The following is a 10,537-nucleotide window of genomic DNA, read 5'->3' on the forward strand; positions in this document are numbered from 1 at the left end:
GTTATGTTACCTTAAACCTAGCAAATATTATATATGTGTAAAGGATAAAGATATTTGGCTAGAATTAAGATACGTCATATACAATTTATATGTATTTCCTTTCTAGGACGAGCGTCGCTTTGACCTATTAAAGGATTCTCATTTGATCAACGGTGAACACAAAGGAATATAAAACTTACCTCTTAATACACTCACGTTTAACACTGCACATCACAAGATAATAATTTTTACATTAATTAATTTAACATTTTATATAACAATCAAGCACTTTTAATTAAGTCCACACCTCGCAAGCCTGGTTTATATGCTTGCTAGTTATAAGCAAGATTTTTTGCTTTAAAAGCGTTGTTAGGTTTTATTTAAAAAATAATTGTTTGAGTTTCGAACGTGTTTTATAAGGGTGGTGTAGCGCGTGCAGTGTCGAGCGGGAGCGGGCGGTGGCTTTACGCGCACGCGCGGACGTTGCACCCCTGGTTACAGGGAGGGATTATACGTGAGCATGAAAAAAACCCAATTAAATCAATAATATTTAATAAAAATTGCATGTTTAATACTCTGTCGATGTAAGACACTTAGCACAACAAGCTCCAGATGAGTTTCCGATAGATTAAATGAAATTTTTCTTTTTTTGCCATAGCTGATTGACTGTAGGAAAATAAAAAAACGCAACATACATACTGAAGGATACTATATTGATATGTCAAAGCCTTACTTTAATCATATATATCATGTCATCGCAATATTATATCATACATATATATCTATTAAGACAAAATTTATTATATAACAAAAAGGTATTTAAGAATTAGATTTTAGGTATTACCTAAACAAATTGGTAATACCTTTTTAATTAATTGCCATTTTTGTGGCAAATAAATCAAATACGTCCCTCTAACTAGTGAAGGCTCTATTTACCGAATGACAACGACAAACACCGACGACTGCCGAAGCGAGTGAAGTTGTCATTGACCAGTGTTAGGTGGTCTGGGGGGCAAAATAACGATTATAGTTAACTTTACAAAGTTTTGAATGATAATTTTTTGTGACCTCTTTTCTAAAAAATAGGAATATTTTTTATCCTAAAATTAATTTACTTAACATTAATGAGACCTTTTAAATATTAGAATTATTAAAATAAATAAAAAATGGCGGTTTCTGGGATGCCGTAATGCAAAAATATATGATGTCAGAATATTAATCTTCGTGTAATTAGTTTAAGTTTGGTTAGTTAGTTAGTTAGTTTAATTTAACTAGTATTACTGTAGACAATTTCAATAACACATTACAAGTGTGTAAATAATAAATGTATTTTTAATTCATGTGAAATCGCTATGCTTTTGTAGATATATTAAAATATATATTAAAAACATCTTATGGGTTAAATTCAGTTAAACCTCTAAATTTTAATATCTGTCGAATTTACTTTTAACCATTAGGCGCTAATTAAATAATGTCAAATTCTAGAAAAAGAGGACATTATGAGGTAATTAGAAACTAAATATGCATTTACAATAATATAAGTAATATTTAAGATATAGTATCTATACTAAATTGATAAAAGTAATTAAATTTTTGTGTAAATATTTCTTGGCGTAACTTGAAAACGTGATAAGTTAAACTTTTATATTGCATAATGTTCACAAAATTGTTAGCGTGTCTCAATCTATGATGGTCGCTTTTGACATGCGCAGTTTTGATCCTTCCTTCAAAGAAACAGAACAAGGCTGTTGAAATCTTGCGAGAATTGTTGAATTCCTGATTATTTGGTCGATACTATTATTGTTAAATCGCATCTAATTCAGTGGGCTAAGTAAATAAAAATTTGGAGATTGAGTTTTTAATTTTACGTTTTCAAAATTTACTTACTTTATATTGATACTATATTGACATTTCAAACATATCGTTAATACATATCTATTTAAAGACATAACATTGTTATATAAAGTAAAGATATGAAAGAATTGGATTTTTTGTATTACCTAAACAAATTGATAGTACCTAAAAAAGGTAATTGCCATTTCTGTGGCAAATAAATCAACACATTCAACAATTTCCTTAAAAAATCATGTACTACAAAGAACGGTTCGGTGGCCGTCGATACACAATCTTATACTAGAATAAGTCCTGACTACATACCTCGTTACAATATCTTCTTACCAGGAAGAAATGCACACATTATTATCAGCCGTAAGGATTTGGAGAGGTTAGACTGATGCTAATACTTTGCCTCAAGATAGTTCTCAAAAACGCACTAAACACTCACTATACAATTCTAAATAGTGGACGTAACTATTATCAATTATAATTAACAAAAAGTATATATCAAAATAAAAATGTGTCTAACGCACCCCGAGTAAATCTCAACAATGACCCAACTGCATCAAGCCCACTAGTCATGTCAATCAAAATTTATAATAAACTACCTGAGACACTAAGAAATGAAAAAAAGATACATATATTTACAAACAAACTAAAAAAACTTCTTATACGTAAATGTTATTATAGTGTTAATGAGTACCTAGAAGATAAAAATATAGCTTAATTTCATGATTATTAATCCCTAAATATTCAAAATTAAATAAATAAAAAAAAATATTATTCTATGTGATTGGTACTAGCCTGGAGTGTGAAGTTTTATGTGCTATTAGCTATGTTATATAGGTTTTGTAATGCCTTCTTTTGCTGTGCCCTAACAGGGTCCATAATATTGTACCTAGCTTTAAGCCTCATAAACATCTTTTGTACCGTTATGGAATGCAAATAAATACATGAAACTAATAAATGTAACGGTCGGCCGAGAAAAAATATTTGGGATCACCCTCATCAAAAATTATTAAATTGAAATTATGTATTTCGAAGAGTATTCTCCTAAAACCTATCATTTAAGTTTCTTAAGTGAATAATACAATTATTTAATATTAAATGCATGTTACATAGGCTAAGAGTCATGACACAAAGAAGGTTGGGGAACACTGATATATGTAGGTAGATGAGAAAATTCTGCTAACTAAGAGAAACGATAATCGAAAAATGCCTTCCCATCATCAAAATCCTATACGTTTATACAGACACTTATCGTTAAATCTTGTTTCTGAATTATCAAAAACTTATTGTATTGTTAAAACAATTTAATCTAAAATATTTTTCACGTTTGTTTGTTAAGACCGCGTAGCAAAATTGTTCCACCGCCCGCTCTAGAGTCTAAGGATATAAACGTATGAAGTGTGCGTGAGATGAGACTGACAATGATACAGTGTTTCGCGGAACAAAAATGAAGTAAACATCAAATGCTTTTAATTTAATTTGTAAAATATACAATATTGAATAATATCGCTAGTAGCAGCTCTACTAATATGCTGTAATTTCATTATTTTTGACTGCCTTATACACATCATAATTTAATAAAATCGAAATTAGGCAAAAGTTCGAGGTGGGTTTTTTTTGATGGAGAAATTTATATTTTATTGTGTTTTTAATTAAGGTCAACCACTGAAAATATAGTGAACGATCAATACATTTTATTGTTTTTAATTCAAGCATTACATACTCAAATAAAATCAAAATTTTGAGGAATGTCCGCTGTTAATGATGTGATGTCATATCTTTTGTACATATATTTCAAATATATTGAGATTGTTACTTTCTTAATATAAATTCTTGCTTATTAGGATATAAGTAAAAAGCTAAAAGTGATGGAGATTGGCGATTAATTTGTTCAACAATCACTTCATAACGCTTTGAACTGCATTGTTTCCGTTGTTGGAGGCAAACCTGAAACAGAAAAATATTATTTAGCTCCAAACGGTAAATTATGTTTATGTAACTAAATATGATCTTTAATTAGAATATCGAATTTTGTATAAAATTTGCAGACACGAACTGTAATTTTCATACATATTAAGTTTTAGACCTTCTTCATACACTACTAAGGCATCTTGACTAAACCTCCTGGGCAATGAAAATAATTGATTCCGTTATATACTCGAAGTTTTAGGTCTTAAATTAAAATGAATAATTTATTTTAAAAAAAATTAACCTGTATACCTACGCGTAAACCATAGACCAATATACATACTCAAAGATAATCCCGAAAACGTTGTGATTTTAATAATAATATCAAAACAAATAAAATATTATAAAAGAAGGTCCGGTTTTAGGTATTCAATTATGACTTGTGAACACAAAAAAGAAAATACTAGATATAAAATATATTTTTCCATAACAGCACAATCAACTACTTTTTCTTAAAAATATATTTACCTTATTTAAAAGTAATTTGCATCATCAGGTTTACCAAAAGATAGAGGTCCTACAGATGTAATAAATAGGCTTTGGCTAATTACAGGAGTATTCTAAATAATTTTGGAACAAAAACAACGCAATACCACCCGACTTCAAAAATAAATCATTGGCGCTACAACCTTCTTAGGTCTGGGCCTCAGGTTTTTGTTACTTGATCATTCACAAGAATTGCATTATTTATAATTAGTTATTGTACAGCTTGCTAGCTCGTGGACTGTAAAATGTGTGTTTAATCTTTATATGTATTGATTGTCATTATATTGTATATGTAATGTATGTGCAAGCTGCACTAGATAACTAAATATATGAGAGGGTGAGATGTAAGAACCTAACAACCCTACGGATCACTAAGCCCTACAGATGTACCCTAACACATAAATAGTGAATATATAAATTGATGGTTGTGGTGGAAAAAGGTTTAGATTTTAAGTTTCTACTTGTTATGTTGTTAATTTAGTTTTCTATTGTATTAGTATTAAGTTATTGTAAAAATAGGAAATAAATAAATTTGTCAATCTAATAGACTATAATAATGATCGGCCTCCTGTGCCTGACACACGATACGTCGTCTACTTTTTGGGTCTAAGGCAAGACGATTACGATGTTTTTCTTCAACGATTGAGCGAATTTTAAACGCGTTAAATGCACATAGAAAGTCATTGGTGCACAACCGGAGATCAAACCTACAAGATATTAGGGATGAGAGTAACACGCTGAAGCCACTAAACCAACACTGCTCGACTTTACCCGACTTTGGTGGAACAAATAGAATGGATTAGATCAGTATTCCATTCACAATTTGCATTAATAATTTCGACAAAACTTCGGCCACATACACACATCTTTATCATAATGATAATTAATTTATATTTGCAACGTATAGTTACGATTACAGAATTATTGTAAGTTTACAGTTCGAATGACTACTGAGCCGTGGAGTTCCAGTGCGCTGGTGCCTCTTAGATTTATGTTTGCACCTAGTACCACTTTTCCCGCTCAACGAATAGGTATCGCCATACACGAAAAACAGCTTTTTTAAATTTATTTTATTACCTTTTATTTAATTATTATTATTACGTAGCTTAAGAATTCATTCTACAATTAAATATAACTATGTAATAAAATTGCAATAATTTAACTCATTATTAACACTTCAAATTATTATTATAACTATTGTGAGTACCAGTTACATATACGCGTACACTAACGCGGTCTTGATTGTAAGAGTATGTAAGTATGTGATTGTATGGTCATTGCAAGAATAGCTCATTTCCTCCCGAGTCTACGTTAGACAGTTATTAAAGAATGTGTCCTCTAGGCGTTTAAGACTAACTCATGATATTTTTATATCGTCGGTGACAATTGTAGTGCCGTACATAAACCCAGTGACTGGCCAACATCTAGGATAAGTAAGAATGTTTTTTACAACCTGCCATGGTACAGTTAGTATTGACTTGACTTACAAAAATTGTTCAATCTTTATTATTAAAGTGATATTGGACATTGTTGAGATAAAATACAAAACAAAATTCAAATTTAACGTATATTTTAAAATAACTCTGAAACTGACTGTAAGTACTTTTTTATTTTTTACAAACGAGCCTATTGGAAGCCCAAAAACCCAACCCAACCAACCATGGGCAACCCATGGACACTCATATATGAGGGTGGATTGCCGTCCTTTGAGGGAGGAGTATATTCTTCCTTTAAACAATTGAAGGTCGTATCTCCCAGGGAAGACCCGCATCGGAAGTTCATTCCACAGTTCGCTAGTTCGCAAAAGAAAGTGTCTTGTGAATCGGTCAGTCGAAGATAAAAATTGATAGTTATTATTAGCCAAAAAATATTACGCGTATATAATAGACGCGTATCACACCATTCGTGAACTAGATTATTGTAATTAATATATTGCATCTTTAGTAAAAGATTGAGAGACAGAAATTTCCCTGGACAAAATGGCAGGGGAGTACAGTATTATTGCGTGTACTACGACACACGTAAGAAGTGAAACTTCTTTATGACCTTATTTCTCGAAAAATGGAACTTGGTTCAATAAAGTTAAATTAGATAAAGTTATACAAAAGGCCGTTATTATTAATGATATGACATGAATACAATTATTTCATTTTACCTTATTACTACTAAGATTATTACAGAATTTCATTAATTAGAATATAATTATTACTATCATTGTTGTCGTTCTATATATTTTTGTAATTAATGGCTTCTAATCTTTTCGAATCAATCGTTGCAGGGACAATAAAATGATGGCCGTAAAATGTGACGGTAATTTTTTTCCAACGCCGATAAAGAAGTTTCACTTCAAACATCTTCAGCCATTTTGTTCATCAAGGATTAAAAGATTAATCTCTTACTATCTCTTACCCGAACTAAAACATACACAAATTCAGCACTAAAAGTATGACGTAATGTTGTTAACCCCATTCAATTACGTATTAGATTAACGTAGTCATAATTAAGGGACACCTGTGGCGTCACTATGAACTAAGTCCTCTTACAAGATATTATTGTTTAATTAAGACAAGCACAATATGACGTTTACCGTGAACATTATCAAAATCTAGTTTTGTGTGAGGGCAACACATTACTAAAATTTGTCCGCAAGTTTTAATTAAAATAGTAAAAAACTCATTCCATGCACAGATAATGGTGTAAAAACTCGAAAAATTAACGTTGCAGTTCGCTAGCAATTTTTTCGCAGCCACGTGTAATTTAAAATTTCTTTATTCAAGTGACATTGTTTTAGCAAGTATTGAAGCCGATGAACTAAGTCTAGGGACACCTGTACATTAAGGTACTCCGTTGATTGCATTGGTTAAATGAAATTGAAAAATAGAAAACTGAGACTTCTAACTAAAACAAAGATACAGGTTTACTAGGTTGAAACGTTAGTAAGCTCGCAAATGCGTTGCCGGCCTTCTGGCAATGTGAGTGTCCATAGGCGGCGAACACTACTACTTAACATCAGTAGAGCCTCCTGCCCGTTTGCCTCCTATTAGTATAAAAAAGTGAATAACTGTGATAATGTTTGGGAAGGATGGATGGACATTAAAAAGCAGAGCACATTGTTGACCTAGTGGCTTCATCGTGCGACACTCATCCAAGAGGTCGTACATCGTGTTTCTCTCTATATGCGCATTTAGCATCGCTCGAACGGTGAAAGAAAGCATCGTGAGGAAACCGGCTTGCCTTAGACCCAAAATGGCATGTGTCAGGCGCAGGAGGCTGATCACCTACATCAATAGGTACAAAAATCTGAGGCCCAGATCTAAAAAGGTTGTAGTGACACTGATTTATTTGATTTTAAAACATTAAAGTAAGGGCCAAATGGAGCTATAGTTAAACCACTAAGGCCAATTCATTATTTAAGCACTCGACATAGTTACACAGCTGAGCCTCCAGCCCGTTTTCTCCATTTCTATAATAAAATATGTGACAGGCCACACCACAATACAAATCTTTAATTCTCCTTCCTTATAGTACTCACGATAAACTCCAGATTTAAGTTTTTCCATCACTATATTATATACAAAATATCCACCAATTATGAGGAGTAGTAGACCAATGATAATTCCAGCTATAAGGCCACCATCAACCTGATTCTCCAGTGATACAAGGCTGCCCTTTGATGTGTGTTCCAGCTTAAGTGTGAAGTTCGCCTTTGCCCTCGTTAGTCCTGGCAATGGTTCTTCTAACTCAACATATACCCGAAGATAGTCACAGGTACTGAGTTCTTTGGCTGTTGTGTGTATGTATGTTATTGAATTGTTTCTGAAATAAATTATTTGTTTCAATAAAATGTTTTCTCAGCTTAATGTATCTCCAATGAAAATAAAAGGGGTTAAAAAGTTACGTATTAACGTTGATTAGGTCATGTAGATGTGTGTCAATGGGTGTGCATGCGCATGTATTTGAGAGTGTAGCTGAGAGTTGTTATGATCGTGCACTGTGTCTGTGTTAGTTTTTGGAACCTCAAAGTCATGCATACATAGTAAGGCCTCTGTGAATCAGTCTGGCTGCAATAGGCAACTTTAAGATAATTGCTATTTGTGCACGTTCCAACTTAATCAGTAATGATTCAGGCGTTTCTCCCCAACCCGGTAGACAGTAAGTTGGAATGGAATGACAAAGTGGTAAATAAATTATTCGAACAACTACTAATAACGGAACTCGTTTCGGTCGATTGAAGAAATACGTTAGCTTTCCGATTCTTGAAGACTGTGCATCAATGTGCTTATCCCAAGTCTGGACATTGGAATGGATGCTGATTATGGCGTACGTATGTCTTATGACATTTGGCGGATGCGATGTGTTATGCTAAAACACATGAATTTGGTTTTGTGTAGATTTAGGCTGAACAGATTGTTTTGAAGCCAATTGGAAACGCAATCATAGCTGTATCGTCAGCAAATCTGTATTTTTTCCGACACTCATTTCAATATATTTCTAATTTTAACAAACTAAAAACTGTAACGTGTGCCTCATAGAAGTATGCGTCGAACGAGTTACCGTGCATTACCTACAATGCGTACGAGCTACGGTAAAAAAATGTTTAACTCCGAAGGCGCACAGCTGTATAAGAAACTACCCACAAATATTAAAAAAAATACGTCTTTCAATCCAGTCTATTCGTTGTTAAGTGATGGTGATGTTAATAAAGGTATTTTTATATACATTTCTTATAATTAATTTTTAAGTTTATTGCATGTACGTTTATGGCTACGTTTCATTGTGATTATTTCAATGTTAACTCAGTTTCTTAGTCAGATTAATATTATCTAGAAAAACTAATTATAGGCTTTCATCGCTCAACGTGATACCTAAAACTAGTATCGCAATACAGCGAGGAAATGCTGCCGGCGTTAATGATACACTGCCACGGGAACCAAATTATTTCTATTTAACAATTTTAAGGTTAAGGCCCTATCTCAGCACGAATTGCTGTGTCAGTGTTTCGGGGTGGACTGCGGTTCGCAGTGGAGAGCTGGAGCACTGAGGCGCGCCGGCCCGTAATAACAATTAGTTATGTAAAACATTAAATTAATGTAATTTTATTTAAAAAAATTCGGAAATGGACTACTTGGCTTGCGATAAAATATATGGTGTAAATTTCAAAATCATTTTCTATATACAAAAATTGGCAAATGTTTGGATTTTTTTTCCATTGCGCGAAGTTATTTAAATCGTGTATCGATAATTTAAAATTAAATAGAATATTGTAATAACTGTACATTTGTGTATACCATAAAATCGCAATGGATAACATTAACTACTTTTTTATAGTATTACTAAGTTGTGTGTGATATAACAAATGGTAGAATTATAATTACATCGCATTAAAATTGCTAAAATCCTGTATATCGACAATATCCATAGTAAATTCATCGCATTGTGTGTCTGCTTCTGCTTGTAGATATAAACTATTCTGAAATATATAAAAGATCACCAAGTACATATCAATTTCAGTAATACATTGTTTGTCAAAAGTTCGTTAGCTGCCTGTGGTTACCAGAACGATATTTTAAATCAGGAATTGTTCCCAGTATAGTATTTATTTTTCTTCTTTCTAAATTCTAAATCTCTATTATTTTTATCATTTAAATATTGAATAGTATGGAAGCGGTAGTAATCAAATGTTGCATGAATCTTTCAATTTAAATTGTCATCAAGGATAGGTAAACCTATAATTTTTAATCCGGAATTCAAATCCAAACTTGCCTGGCATTAACAAAATCTTACTATAAAACTTTTCATTCTATCTTTATTGTAAAACAATATTTCACTTCAAGAATGCTCTTTTTAATAGTTATAACATTTGAATTATATATTATAAACATTATAATTAAATGTAATGATAATTTTATTTATATTCATGAAAATAGTATGATGCATTTTTTAAAATCATGCATGACAGACAACAGATTCTGATGACCTTCAGACCAAGTAGGAAGTATTATTATTTAAAAACGGAATTTTGATAACAAACAAAAATAAATAAAAAATACCATATCTTTAACAAAATACTTACGAAGAAACATAATAAAACTGTTTTACTTAACATTCTGCACTAAACACGTAAATAACAGTCGAACACTTAATTATACTGAAATGTTTCCCTATCATGACTAATAAATATATATCGCCAACGTCAAATCAAAATAACCTTATGGTTCAACATTTTTGGGGATATTGTTATATATATTTTATTTGTGTT

At 31.8% G+C, this 10,537-nt stretch overlaps 1 protein-coding gene and 1 long non-coding RNA gene across 4 annotated transcripts in view; both read right to left on the reverse strand.

The window, feature by feature from the left end:
* The window catches only part of LOC123715100, a 30,258-nt gene extending 29,804 nt beyond the window's left edge, over window positions 1–454 (reverse strand). For all 3 annotated transcript variants that reach the window (XM_045669938.1, XM_045669930.1, XM_045669947.1), the window contains exon 1: window positions 180–454. The gene's annotated coding sequence lies outside the window, so the exon portion shown is untranslated. The remainder of the gene's footprint in view (window positions 1–179) is intronic.
* A 3,048-nt stretch (window positions 455–3,502) lies between these two features.
* LOC123710296 lies at window positions 3,503–10,415 on the reverse strand. Its single transcript, XR_006753814.1, has 4 exons — window positions 10,352–10,415; window positions 9,654–9,748; window positions 7,811–8,094; window positions 3,503–3,771 (listed from the first exon to the last, which is right to left on the reverse strand). It is a non-coding gene; the product is annotated as an uncharacterized LOC123710296 (long non-coding RNA).
* Window positions 10,416–10,537: the final 122 nt, after the last annotated feature.

This window comes from Pieris brassicae, chromosome 1, assembly GCF_905147105.1.
Source record: "Pieris brassicae chromosome 1, ilPieBrab1.1, whole genome shotgun sequence".
NCBI classification, from domain to species: Eukaryota; Metazoa; Arthropoda; class Insecta; order Lepidoptera; family Pieridae; genus Pieris; species Pieris brassicae.